The 15,524-nt window shown below is 34.9% G+C and overlaps 1 non-coding gene across 1 annotated transcript; it reads left to right on the forward strand.

Annotated features, from left to right (window-relative positions):
- Positions 1–210: 210 nt before the first annotated feature.
- Positions 211–317, forward strand: LOC111897495 (small nucleolar RNA R71). Its single transcript, XR_002852278.1, has one exon. It is a non-coding gene; the product is annotated as a small nucleolar RNA R71 (small nucleolar RNA).
- Positions 318–15,524: the final 15,207 nt, after the last annotated feature.

Here is a 15,524-nt window from a genome sequence, read left to right on the forward strand (position 1 = left end):
GTTGCTATTTCTTCAGTTTGTGCACCTCCACTGCCTTTGATTCCATCTTGCCTAGGGTTGTGGTACTCACGAGAGTGCTTCGCGAATTCTTCAATCAGCTCCTTGACCTGCCTTGGATTTTTCTTTGTCAAAGGTCCTTGAGAATCAAGGAGTTGTCTTGTCATAACATTGACCCCATCATAGAATATTGACATCTCTTGTTGAACATTAAGATCATGTTGAGGCCAATTTCTGATCAAGCCTTTGTAACGCTCCCATGCTTCGTATAATGACTCCTCCAGTCGTTGTTCAAAGTTGGCTATTTCCTTCTTGAGTTTAGCTATCTTGGATGGTGGGCAAAATTGGTCAAGAAACTGCTCACACATTTGAGCCCAAGTGGTGATCGTACCCGGTGGAAGTGATTTTAACCACTCTTTAGCAGCTCCCTTAAAAGTAATGGGAAGCATCCTGAGCAAGACAGTGTTTCTATTGACATTTGGGACATTGAAGTAATCTGCAATGTCATTGACTTCATTGAGATGCTTAAAAGCATCCTCATGATCCTTCCCATAAAATGGGATATCCTTCAGTGCAGTTAAGATGTGCCCCTTCAGCTCGAATGTGGCAGTGGCAAGTATTGTGGGTTGGACTAAACCGGGACTCACATCCTCTCAGGTCCGCTTCTTGTAAGCTCCCATGGACATCTCCTCAATGATTGCCATTTCGTCATCTTGCTTGTCTTCGGGCTCACTCGCAAATATTTTAAATTCTGGGTCTGACTCGTATTCTGATTCCTGTGGATTAGAAACTGTACCAAGTTCTTCAACTTTGCCTTTATCCTTTGGGGCTGAACTTGACTCTCCTGTCTTCTTTCCTGACATCCTTGAAAAGGCTGATTTTAGTTCTTCCAATGGCGTCTTCTTTGGCGTGTGATCTTCCTTCGCGTTCTTATTCTTATTTTTGTGAAGGGCTGACTCCGGATCTTCAAGTGGTGGCACTAAAGGTGTGTTAGAGCCTCTGGTCATGAACTCCTGCAAACGAAACAAAATAACAACGTAAAAACGAACTAAAATAGAAAAATAAAATAAAACTAAAGAAAACTAAAAATCACAATTCTCACGTCGTGAGGCTATAAGCTCACGTCGTGAGTTCTGTAATAAGAAAAAATCAAACCTTCCTAGAAACTAAAAACAAAATGAATAAAAACTGAGAACTACTAAATTCACGTCGTGAGAAGTGACCCTCATGTCATGAAAACTAAACAAACAGAAAAAAAACTAACGCTAATAAAAACTTTGCTGGAAAATTAACTTTTTGCAGGTTTTATCCCACAAAAAGGATCGATTAACCTAAACCAAATAAATAAATAATAAACTAAGTCGTTCCCCGGAAACGACGCCATAAACATGATGTGCACGGAAGTACCCACTAATTTTATAATTTATAACCTAACAAACTTATACTAACTATGCACGTTTAGGCAGCGTACCTAGTCAGATTGCAATATGGCTTAGGTAAGTCGGGTGTCGGTCACAGGGAACGGTGTTATTAATTAATATGTTCACTACTAAATTAATCTAACTATTAATAAGCTAAAAAGGGGTTTTTTTAATCTGATTTTCCAAGATCAGACTAACTTAATTCTATAGCAAAAACTCAATCAATAAACAAAACACTTCTGTTAGTTCGAATCCGCTTTCACTCAATGGTTATACATTAGCTAGAACTATTACTGTTGGTTACCAATTAAAGAAGTATTAGCAATTTAGTTCTAAATATACTAATTATTAATCAATTCATGTAAATCTATGTGTGGTCACACAATAGTTAACATATAATCAATTATTAAATAAGATTGGAGCAATGAAAGATTCATTAATCAAAACACAATTACAGTGATAATATGAGTTCTCTAACATAGCTTAATTCAATGATGCAATTACTTATGTAAGATTGGTTTGATCTTAGATCTAATAAACTAGTGTTCATTATGTTATTAGGTATTCAGATTCACGCAGATTTGTGTTCACTAACTACACAGAAGAAAAATTTAAAGCAATCAAATCATTAACTAAAGCATGCTAGGTAAAATCAATCAACACAAGCATATCACCAACAAGTAAAGTGTACCAATCTATAAACAAAATTATGAACTTCTTCTTCCTTCGTGTTAAAACCAGCTTCCAGGTCTTATTTTCCTCTGAATTTCGTCTCCAGGAATCCTTCTAAGCCAGCCAAAAGTCTCCCCAATCGTAATGGAGAAGGGTATATATATTTTCTCAAAAATCACTGTTCACGTCGTGAGAATTTAAAACTCACGTCGTGAACTCGAGGTAATCGTGATCGTCAAGGATTCCTTCACCCGGATGCTTATCTTCTAACTCTTTCCACTCACGTCGTGAACGATCAACTATTCACATCGTGAGTATGTCTTTTTTGAGTGTTTTTCTTGTCTTTCAAGCCTTCAACCTCCAAAGTTCCATCCGTTAACGCTTCTAGTCCCTTTTCTTCAAAGTGTCTTCTTTTTGGCTGCAAAATATAATTTTTACCTTATAAGTACCATTATTCTATTTAGATGACCAAAAAATATATAAAAATGTACTTAAATATTGCCTAAAAATATGTATAAATATGGCAATATCAATCATTCAACAGATGCGATCACCCGATCGAAAACGTCATTAGTCAGTTTGGCGACGGTGTTCAAATGTGGAGTCAGAGTGGAGATGTAAATACATATCTCTATTCTTGCTTCATACCTCAAATAGAGCCAAGGAATGTTGAAACGGATTTGAATGAGCCCAACTGGGTGGATGCTATGCATGAGGAGTTGAATCAGTTTGAAACGCTTGGGGTTTGGAAGCTGGTTGAATTTGTTGGATATAGTGTCTAAGTCCATAACTATATTTGGTATGTACTTGACGGGACCCGGCATGGTCCATTTGGGTTGCACTTCACCTGAACAATTTATGGATAATCTTTTGAGAATAGTACAAGGTATGATTTATTAACATATTATAAGTTCTAATATATTAATATAAGATCATATTATTTAATTAGTATTGATCTATAATTAATCTAGGATTAATTTGGAGATCAAAGATATTACTAATTAAATATGGGCTTCTATATTTATATAGTGTGGGCTAAGGCTTATTTGGAATGGGCTAGGCTTGCATGGAAAAGTCCATGGACACTCTATGGAGCTTTAACCCATGGATCTCATGGAAATGAAGAGACATTAGTATTAGGGTTTACATGGATGTAACCCTAATCCACCACACTATATAAAGGAGGCTTTGGTTCTTGAAATCAGGCTAGTGAACACTAGTTGACACTTGTTGAGGTGAGGGATGATTTCAAGATAGTAGTGACTATTCTCTTAAAGTTCCAAGTTTGTGGTCATTTGTGATTCCATTTGAGGCATCCACACTATTGGTGCTAGGCTCTAAAACTCCAAGGAATCAACTATAACTACAAGGTAAGTATTTCTACTAGCTTTATTTGATTCAAGTTCCCCATGCCATGCTAGTTAGGATATGAACCTTGGAAAAATAATTATTTGCATGTATCTTAGACAAACATAGATCCAAGGTTTATTAGGGTTGCATGTACACTTAGGAAGTGTTAGAATGCTCAAAACCCATCAGTGTTATCAGAGCCTAGGCTTGTTTGTTTGATACTTGATGCAAAATAGTTGAAAAAAGTCGAAAAACTTGCTGTCTGCCAGATGAACTCGCCGAGTCCATGGGGGGGCTTGCCGAGTTCATGTGTATCTTCAACCTACTCGACGAGTAGGTTCATGCACTCGGCGAGTAGAAGCCACACAGTGCAGATTTTCGACTTTAGTTGCTAGAAATGGACTAGAAACATTACCCTAAACTGTTTTGGTCCTTGAAAACTTGTTTTAGATGGTGTAATGTCTTTGCTAATCCATTTACAACAACTTGTTATCAAAATTACAAAGTTTTATGTGTAATTTTTTATTCATGAAAGTGTTCATATTCATGTTCTTGATCTTATGATGTTTAGATGATCATAGGAATTATTCGTAACCTATGTGGTAGTTTAATTCTTGATCATAATGTGTTTTAATGGAGTCCATAACTTGTCTTCAAGTTATGGAAAACCAAAAGTCACTTAAATTAAAAACCATTAAAAGAAAACAAGAGTTAGAAAAATGAAGAGTCTTCATTTTTATTACTCTATTAAACTCATAAGTTACATGAAATGAAAAGTTTTGAAAGTTTACAAAACTTGCCCTCAAGTTTTGGAACAAGTAAAGTCATATTAAAAAAACTTTAGTTCCAACCCTTCGAATTTTAAAAGTTAAAATTCAACCCTTATACTTATAATATAATAAGTTAATAATATATATATATATATATATATATATATATATATATATATATATATATATATGTGTGTGTGTGTGTGTGTATGTATAAGATTAAAGTCCTCTTACCACTAGTACGCCTCATTCACGAAGCCGGTCTATAAGGTGGGTATAAGGTTGTTGCCTATAAAACGGAAACTTAATGGGTGTCCACTCTCACCCACCACTTGCTTGACTGGTGGAGGGTCGTTAGCTGAACGGGTAAGACAAGGACTTATAAATTCTCATTAAAAGTATGATGAATATTATAAAGTAAGTAAATGTATTATTAAATTCCCAATCTTAGTTACTTTAGGAAAAATGTGAATAAGGTGCTAATCCATGAAATTGCACTTTACACTTTGTCTAAGTCGTTAGTGGAGTGTGTGTGGTTAACCGGCACACTAACTTGGGATTAACAAGGTAGGTAAAGGGCGACTTAATATTTATCATAGTATCGATGGAGCGTGTGTGGTTAACCGGCACATCGATTGAGGGGTAATTTATTAAGGGTACCAAGTAATTTGCATGGTTACTTCACACCTCGTTTTGTGATCCTCGACATCTAAGTCACAAAACTTGGAGGGCACACTCGAGATTGAAACATGCCTTTGAAAAGTTCATTGAATCTCAAAAGAATCTAGGAGTTTCTAAGAACCAAATTAAATATTTTAATATTTCGACTTTGGTGGAAATTGGTGAATCGTCATTCACCTACCTTTCAAATATGTTATTATTTAGATTATGGCATACCTCTTCTAAGTATAATATATTGTGATTGGGTCCTAGCCTTAATATTACATTTGGGTGTTTTATTAAGGACTATCTCTATATCTAAACTAATTCTTTCTTTCTTCTCTTACTAGATGTATGCAAACAATGCTGCTTCTTGCTCTAATCCTAATGGCTCCTTTTCTCTTATGAACTTGTGTGGGAAAGTCACTTTTGATGGATCCAACTTTAATGAATGGATCAGAAACATCAGAATGATTACTCGCTACGAGGACATGGAATATGTCCTCGATAAGGAGCTTAAGGTGATTGATGAGACAGTTGCTACTCCTCAAGAGATCACTGAGTTTAGGGCACATGAAAGGGATGCCACCAAAGTGGCATGCATCATGATGGCCACTATGACCGTGGATCTCCAAAAATCCTATGAAGATTTCTACCCCTATGAGATGCACCAAGACTTGATGGAAAGATACCATCAAAGTGCTCGTCAAAAGAGGTATGAAATCATCTCCTCCATGATAACAACTCGCATGAAGGATGGTGAACCCATCACGGGCCACATGCAGAAAATGCAAAGATTTGTGGACCGTTTGCTGAAGCTAAATGTGAACTTCCCTCAGGAGCTTGCAATAGATATCATTTTGCACTCCTTACCTTCATGTTATGATCAATTTCGCATGACATACCACATGAACAAGGAAGAGGTCACACTCAACAAACTTCAAGGACTCTTAAAGACCGCGGAAAGTGGTCTTAAGGGTAAGTCGGTTGTTACTACTCCTACTCCTACCAACTCCGCCCCTATCTTGGCAATCGGGAAAGGACGAGGGAAGAAGAGAAAGAGTTCTTCGAAGGGTACCAAGGTTAGGACCCTTGATGGCTCTTCCTCAAGTGGAACCAAGAAAGGTTTCATCACTCCTTCTTCTGACCCAAAAGAGGCTGAATGCTTCTATTGCCATGAAAAGGCTCATTGGAAGCAGAACTGCCTAAAGTACCAGGAAGATGTGAAGGATGGAAAAGTTAAACCCAACCATGCAGGTATTTACACTATCTTTTCTAATAACTCACCCCATTCTAATTCTTCTGTCACACCCCCAAACCGGAACGGCGGAAACGTTCGAGGGCGGATGACTTCATGTGGTAACGTAACAAATGAATACATAGTAAAGAAAGCAATACAACCATCATATATATAATTGAAAGCTTACATTTGTCAAAAGTTACTTGTTCAAAACCAATTACAATATGATGTCAAAATATGAGATTAAACTGGCACCACAGCATCCCTTCTTCAAAAGCATATTAGTACCTGAAATTACTGAATCCCTGGGACATACAAGTAATTTTGAAAGAGTGGATCAACATTTAAGCTGGTGAGTTTCATAAGTATTAAATGACAATGTTTGTATGAAATGAAATGTTTTGTTCTTGTTTGTTTGCTTCTAGAAAATCCTATATTTTCTACTAGTATAAATGTAGCCTTCTCTCAAGACCAATGTTTGTTTCTAGAAAATGTATGTAAGTATAAAATTTCCAATACGTCTGAAAAACCCCGTAAATCAATGTGTTTTCAATACTCCATGTGAGTTTTATAACCATGCTATTGACTAGAAATGCCTATACACAACGTTCTTCAGGCGTTGGAATGTTCTGACGTTTGTCACCCCAAATGGTGGACTGTAGCTAACAGTCAGGGCGCGGGTTGTCAAGCCCGTATAGATCTATACACAAACACCATGCTCCCCCTCCAAGGGATTCTGGTATATAATATAGGACTTGAAATGCGTACTCGAACGTACATGAAGTTGATGTCTCACAAAACTTAGTATAAAACAGATTTACGTATGAAAATGTTCGTTTGTTCTTGTATATGAAAGTAAACTTCTTGAAATAGTGTTTCTAGTATGTAAAAGTTTGTAATGCTCTCGTAAAACTATACCTATTATAGGTTTCTAAAAATGTGTCTCGTTTGCATAGTAATCCCTAGTAAAATGTTCACTTCTTATGAAAAGTGTAATTTTTGATGTAGAAGACAAGTTTGTAAACAAAACATATATATGTATATTTTCGATGTAGAAGACAAGTTTGTAAACAAAAAATATATGTATATGGTTATATATATGTATAAATTTTAAAAGATGATTTATTATGTTTCGTAATTGTTGTTCATATTCTTACGTTTTTATTAGAAACTTTGCATGAAATAATCCTTAAGTTTGATACTAAAGACCTTTTTGTACTTATCACTTTTGTAAAAATGGTAATTAAACATATTTAAATGATTGTGTTTTAACTTCCTCAATGTATAAATATTGCTCAAAAATGTTAGAAGGTGTTAATAAATCTATAAACCACTTTTGACAGTTTTACCCTTTACCGTCCCTATTTTTAGAAAACTCATAGAAAAATCATCATAAGTCAAAAACTTAATCCGTCACATCTGAGAGTTTATAAAATGAGTCTACTTTGTTCCTAATTTTTATGATGATTTTTAGTGGTCTCAAACTAGTGTGAAAATAAACATCTTCACAGAATGGTCCGAAATCACTTCTGAAATGACAGACAGTTTTATAAAAATCGCCATAAATTGTAGAAAAATCGTATGAACGTGTGCGAGTTGTCATTAGAAAGGTATAAACTTGAACTATTTTCGTATTGTACAGTTTTGATAGATATTAAGTTTAAGATGGTCAAAACAGTCCGTGAACAGGACTCAACTTTTCTGTAGAAAGCTGTCATTTAAATTTAAGTTATGTTTAGTGTTATAACTTGTATTCCCCCCCTTAAAACTTGAATAAAACATGAAAATGTAGGGGTATGAACTCACCTTATGTGAATACTTGAAGAATGGAAGGTTGAAGATGAACTTTTGGTTGTTGGTTTGATGCTCCAAAACAGCCACTCTTTTGGCTATGTTGCTGTCACGAAAATTTCACAGCAAAAGAGCAAGAAAAAGGGTAGTTTACTCACTGTTTTGAATCAATAATTTTGAGTATCAAAACAAGTAACTTCCAGGGGTATTTGGTGGTAAAAATATCAAGCAAAAGGAAGGTGTAGATGGGTGAAATGGTGGCTGAAACACAAAAGGGACAGCAACCCTTTAGTTCATGGTTTTGATGGCTTTGAAGGAATTCTTGTGCTTGAAAATGAGATGAAGGTTGAGAGTAATTACCTGGAGTATTTGCTGGTCAAATGAGGGTAAAATGAAGATGAAATTTCGTGATTATGAAGGAGAAAAGAGTGGAAGAGGATAAGGGGACAAAACCTAGACTAGCTTGTGATGGGATGTGAGTTTAAGTGATGTGATCTTGTCTAGCCACTTGCTTGGGTGGTTGTTTAGAGATAGAGTTACTTAACTAACTAACTACTAGTTATTTATTTAGTTAGGAGTTCTAGTTAAGGAGAGGGAAGGTCTTAATCTCGATAGAAGAGGGATTAATAAGCATTCTTAGTAAAATGTCTTAAGTGATTAAGCACTTATTAGTTAAGTTGGCACTTATCTCCACCAATTCTCTTATCTTAATTGATTTAGACATCATAAAACTTACATGAAATCACTTTAATTCATGACTCATAACTAGTCATTCACTAGATAATAATACATATATACAAATACATACATGTATACTTAGTATAAAATAAAAATGTAGTTTTTGTGTATTTGAACTTTAATGTTTATGTTTTATTCTTTTTATTCAAAAACACTTAAATACATTTTAATTATACCTTATAATAATTCATTTTATATTTTAATTTATTTAAATATAAAATTTATTGAGCAATGTATAATTTCGTGACATTTAACCGGTTAACCATATCGTTAAACACGTTTTGTCACTTTGGTTCGTATATTTGTCAAATTTAGATCCACTACAAGAAAAATAGCCTTTTACGATGTGAAAACCACGACACTCGGTGATTTATGTTACGCAAAGGAGAGTGACATTAAAAGAGTGTCGTCTATTCAAAAAATTTAAGGATTTAGGTCACGCATTATTGCGTGCCCTTAAATAGTGTCTCATGTAAAAAAATTAAAAACACGGAGGGCACTCGTGCGTCCTCTGTGAATGTCGTTTTATATTTTTTTAAGAAACGCGCGTCTCTAAGAGGGAAAATGAAATCCCCAAATTTTTTAAACACCCGCCTTCTTCTCCTACATTCATTTCCATATGACTCTCATATCTACCCTACATCGTCTCCACCTCTCACCCACATCCACTGCCTCACAAAATTTTCACAAGCTAACGATTCCATAGCCTACTAGCGATTGAGGGTTATTTTCACATCTGCTCTACTTCCCATCGTCCATCTACTTCTGCCCTAGATCCGACGATTGAAGATTACAAATATGTGTAGGGTTTTATTTTATTTTAAGCTTCCAGTTCTCCTGTTTCCGTGGTGATCGACCGGTGGTGAAACGATTCAGCGCCAAAAAAAGAAGCGGCTCTCCATTCTCTTCTCGAATGAGATTTCTAAGGATTTACATCGGTATCTCAAACGACTTCAACTCTTTTCAGAGATTTCTTCCCATCTGATTTTATGATTTCAGATTTCTTATTGGCGACTCATTTCCTCTCCCATCGAGTTCGAAATTTTCACTCAAGGAAGTAATGGCAGCGGAAGATGATGAAGGGCCTTCAATGGTGCTTTGTTTATTACACTATGGTAGCGGAGATGACGGTGTTGTTGATAGCCCTAAACAATAGTCATCTTAAAAGAAATTATCAAAGAGAAAGGTACGTATCAGTTCTAGAGTTCTTATATAAAATTAGGTCAGCTGTACCCTTCTTATATAAAATTAATGAAATCGATTTAAAAAGCAAGCCATAATATTGATTTTGAAATCGAGCCCCAGATTTCGGAATATAGCCCTGCCTGTTACTATTAAAATTTACTCCTGCTTCTGATTTTTTAGCTTCCTGGTCAGGCCGACTCATAGAACTATTCCCCACAAACCCTTTGACTTCCGAAACATCACCCCCATCCTTGTTCTTTCCCATAACCTTGTTACTTTTCCAACTTTGCCCCTGTTCAATCTTTGAATCATTAGACTTTCCTTTCATTGGCTGAATATTCCCATAATACCCCTGCCCATTTTTACCTCTGGTCTTCCCACCTCTATCAAAACTAAATTCCAAATTTTCCTGATTATTCCCATTATACCCTTGATAGCGAATTCCAACAGAAGCCCCAGAATTTCCAATTTTCGGATAATTCCCTTTTTGCCCCTGCTTGCGGTTTCCAGCAAAAACCCCTGAACCTTCATTTTTCGAGAAATTCCCTTGATGCCCCTGACTCGAAAACTGTTTTTCCCCCCTGTAGCTTCTTTTGAAAACAAATTTCCATTATTTCCTTTGGTTTTCTTCACCACATCAACAAACCCATCATTTTGTTCCTTAACTTCTTTAGTGCTGGCAAGAAGCACTTGCATAAGATCCACAGTAGCTCCTTCTTTTCCTTTCTCTATTTTACTTCTCTCCTCTTCTTCTTTCATCTGAATAGCAGTAACATCAATCGAGATTAGTGGAAATTGGTTTTTATTTTTTATAGTTGATACTTGAGAAAACCTTATATGTTTTTTTTTATTTTGTGAAAATTAATTCTAGGTGAAAACAGAAAATGGTATGTTGTGTTAGCGTGAGGGTAATAATGTAATTATGTTCGACCTTGTATCTTTGCAGCCTTCGTTTAGAGGTGGAAACAGACAGAAGATTCAGGATAAAATTGTGAAGGACAAGATAAAGCTTCCAGGACTCTTGTCAAGTGAAGCACATTCGCTTTTGAAAGGGTTAATGTTGTAATTTGTAATACTATATGCATGTGTAATAGTTGTTGGTTAATATTATATGCATGGGAATACAACAATTTCTGTTTTGAGCTTCTCACCTGATGGAGAGGTACAACTGTTCATGCTATTTTAATACATGATGAAACAGAAACACTATCAAATTTTCAATTAATTTATATATATATATATATATATATATATATATATATATATATATATATATATATATATATATGGTAGGGGTTGATAGCTTTCTCTTAGCTTGGTTGAATGATTAGATGGTGGTCATTGGGATCCATGTTAGCAAAACGATTCTTTCTCTTTCAGGCCAGCAATGCATCTATATCGATATAGATTTTGCTTAATTATTTTGTACTAGTAATTTTAATAGTTTTTTCAGATGATGGTTTATAAAGAAGATATAGTAAACTACACTTCTGGCCCTGAGTGCAGCTAGTTTTTTTTTTAGTTTGGTCCCAAAATGTCCTCTTTCACTTGCTAAAGATTTAGGCTTCCAGCTACTCTCTGATGATATTGATATCACAATGCTAGTAACAAGTGTTCAACCTGATGATCATAAGCTGGAAGAACTTGTGGTTCGCGAGGTATATCAGACATTCAAGGAATGGTAAGGCGTAGATGGCATTTGTATTTTCATTTGGTATAACTTTCTGTTTAGCTCCTTTTACCTGTTTACTTTTTTTTCTGTCCACTCATTGGTTTTTATTCTTCTTTTACCCAGTTCCAATGATCTACAGGATGGATTGCACAGAAAATGACTGTAGTTCACTACTCAAGTCATCAACTAAGGTACTTGATATCCCTTGATTTTGGCTAGTGTATGTATTTGTAAATTCAATTAAAAGTTTTGATATGTGTATATCATGTTCCATGTTAGAGGCATGGGATATCATGTTTACATCTATGAAATGTTGACTACATGTTCATCTCAATGGTTTACTTAGATTTCATGTCTTGTATCTGTATCAGTTCTTAGTAGAACTTTTTTTTAACAATGGAGAAGGATGGATAAGCCAAAAAGGAATCACGGGTGGCTATGATTATGTTTTCCATCAGATCTATAGTCATATTGTAAAAATCATACCTTGAGCTATAGAATTCAAACGGACCCCAAACCAGTTCCCAAAGTTCACAAATTGAGTTGGCTAACTTTCTCAAGCAGCCCAACTTCACTCGTAAGGACTTTATCTATGTGCAAGAACGGAATCTTTGCTGTTAGGTCTGATCCGGGTCTGTTCTGATATGTCATTTTGTTTTCATCATTTATAAGGCTTGGAAAAGGATCCAGAGTGATTCCAAGTTTCTATATGTTCCTGATATTATGAATTTAAGATCTGGAGCAGATGCGGTGTTATTTCCAATTATAAGTTGGTTAGAATTGATCCAGACTCCATATCAGTGGGCAGTCACCAGCTTTACTAGTGTTGTGATTGTCCACAATGTGAATTTTATATCCGGAGCTTGGGAAATGCTTTTCATTCAATTCCAACTCTGAGACTTGCATTTGTATGTCCTTTACTTCTCTGAATTTTGGTATGGACGAATTCTACTCACAAGTTGGGTAGAATTGGCCAACCTCACTTGACTGTCTTGTTGGAGATAGAAGTGATACACCTTTTTGTAAAATTCATATTTAATTCATCCTTTGGAGTTAGAAGGAGTTCTTTATAGTTCTGGAATCCTGAACAATCATAATTTTCGATAAAATTTAGTTAAAGCTATGTTTCTGTTTTAGATTTTGGAGTAAATCCGTTTTGAACAGCAAGTCAGTTTTAGAGACCTTGCTGTGATTACTCTTTTCTCAACTCATAGCTTCATTACTTCTCCTTTCTAACCTTTAGTCCTTCTAAGATGGGTTTTAAAAGTTTAAAATTTTTGCAAGTGTGCTATTGACAATGAAGATAAACCCAATTGTGCTACTGAAAATGAAGAGCTTGTTCAGGTATCTCAATTTCCAGACATACCCTTTTGGGTTTTTCACTTTCCTGAAATACCCTTTTTGATCTTTTACAATTTCCAAAAATACCCTTCTTGGTGCCTAGGAGTTACAGTGTTACCAGTTGCAGTTGTAGTATATATATATATATATATATATATATATATATATATATATATATATATATATATATATATATATATATATATATATATATATATATATAGGTTGCAGGACAATGGTGAACAGTCAAGATTCGTATGCACAAACCAGTTGCAGTTGCAGCCACACATGGTGTGGTGGATATGTACCATGCATACGGTGGGGCTGCAAGCGGACAAACCCTTCCTGTTCAGGTTACTTATGCTGAAAACTATGGTACCCAGCAAGATCCCTACTCTTCTGCACACACATCATAATCAAAAAGTTTATAACACCAATTCCGATAATATACTATATTTACTATTGTTATTGTGGCCTTTCAGGTTTTGTTTAAGAATCTGAATGTTGATTTGAAGGAAGTAAGCCCATCATCCCTTCTTATGGACAAAGTGAGAGAAGTTGAAGGAAGCCCTGATTTTTCCAACAAGATGTCGGGTCAACTCAACAACCACCAATGGTTGGAGAAGTTAAAAAAACAAAGTATTATCTTATTGATTAGCGATTACTGGTGTTGAGCTTTAAGCAATTTCAGGTCCTCTATTTATTAATCTTTTATAAGCTAGATTGTTGTTTTCTTTCCTTTTTATAAGTTGAATTGTGGCTAGAAATTATAGTCATCTATTCAAAGAAGGTGTTGGAACGTGAGTTCAAATTGATGACCCTTTTACATATAAATTTGATTAACAGATTGTACAATGAAATGCAAAGAATAATTATGGGAAGGAGGTTAAGTATTAATCTCATGAATGCTGCAAACGTATTTGTTTCTCTCAATTCACCTTTTGAAGGACCTGGCACGTGTCTATATTACAGAACCTATAAGTTTTTTTCCTTTCTTTTATGGGTAAACTACAGGAAATAACCTCCTACTTTATTACTCTGTATAGGATGTATATGTAACAATTCTTTACACATGATATCAAACAGGAAAATGACGTAGCTAACTAAACTAACTACTTCAATTTTCATATACTTCAATAAAAAATTAAAATATATTATGTTTGTTAATGATTTTGTATTGCAGGTACCTTTTCAACACTTTGCTGAGAAAATTGGTGGCTATCTTTTGAATAGGAGGAGTTAGTAGGTATTTAGACATGCATACCAAAGATAACATTTTGTACAGAGAGTTCTTGGCACATAGGAAGCTAGATAATGCAATTGTATATAAATGAGTTCATTTTTTTTATAACATTTACTCACTACTGGAATAGTTATTTGTATTTGACATATTAGTGAAATGAATTATCTTTGTTATTTATGGTATTTTATTTTGTATTATGAGATTTTTAATGTATTATTTAATTTGAAAATTAGAAAAATCTATAAATAATATTTTTTTTAAACATTTAAAATTATGATACGCAAAAATGTGTGTCATCTTCATTTATGACATGGCCTTTCTTGACAGTGGCTTTCTTGATACGCATTGCGTGTCATTAACACGCGCGCCGTAAGGTTACGACACGTGAATGCGTATCGTCTTCCTTTATGACAGGGCCTTCCTTGATACGCATTGCGTGTCGTAAACGCGCGTCGTAAATGCGCGTCGTAAATGAGCGTCGTAAATGCGCGTCGTCTTTCTTTATGACAGGGCCTTCCTTGACGCACATTTGCGTGTCGTCTGAGCCTTTTACGACGCGCAATGAGCGTCGTAAAAGGCTGTTTTTCTAGTAGTGATCCTTCACATCTATTAAGCAAAAGTTTTACATAGAACCTAACTTACTTATCAACTAGATACATGTTGATACAAAAATTAAGTATGTTGCGTTTAAATGATGTTATATGCTAATTTCACAAACCGGTGATGGTTCGTAGTCATACATCATAACGAAATTATCATTAGTTACTTGTTTTATATTTCACAAGAACTTATTTAAATAAAAGAGGTTAAATTCTTTCAACCATTCTTGATAAAATACTCATATTGTTTAATAATCAAAATATAGCATCGTACGATCGTTCCTATTTTTACCAATTGTTACATCTTGGGTCCTTGATACCGGTTGTGGTATTCATATTTGTTCTGATTTACAGGGACTAAGAAGAAGTGAGAATGTGGAGCAAGGAAGATTAAACTTGATCATGGGAAATAGGAAAGTTAACCTGTCACCAAGATTGGAGTTTATACTTTATCGCTAAGTAGTGGGTTTAGTTTAGATTTGTAGAAGTGTTGTTATTCGCCAGAAATGGCAAGAAATATTATTTCCTTTCATGCATTGTATAAACAAGGTTTCACCTTTTCATTTGATAATGAAGTTGGTTCGATTAATGCTTTCTTTAATAATGTTATTTATTTTAAAGCATTACCTTGTGATGGCGTGTATGAAACAGTATCTGTGGTTGATAACTTAGGAAATAATGTATTGTGTATTGATTCTGTTAATAATAATAACTTGGATAAAGCATCATTATGGAATTGTCGTCTTGGACATATAAGCAAGAAACGCATGGGCCAACTCCAAAAGGATGGAGTCTTAAAGTCATTTGATCTAAAGTCAGATGATAGTTGTGAATCATGCTTACTT

The sequence above is a fragment of the Lactuca sativa genome, chromosome 2, assembly GCF_002870075.4.
Source record: "Lactuca sativa cultivar Salinas chromosome 2, Lsat_Salinas_v11, whole genome shotgun sequence".
In the NCBI taxonomy this organism is placed as follows: Eukaryota; Viridiplantae; Streptophyta; class Magnoliopsida; order Asterales; family Asteraceae; genus Lactuca; species Lactuca sativa.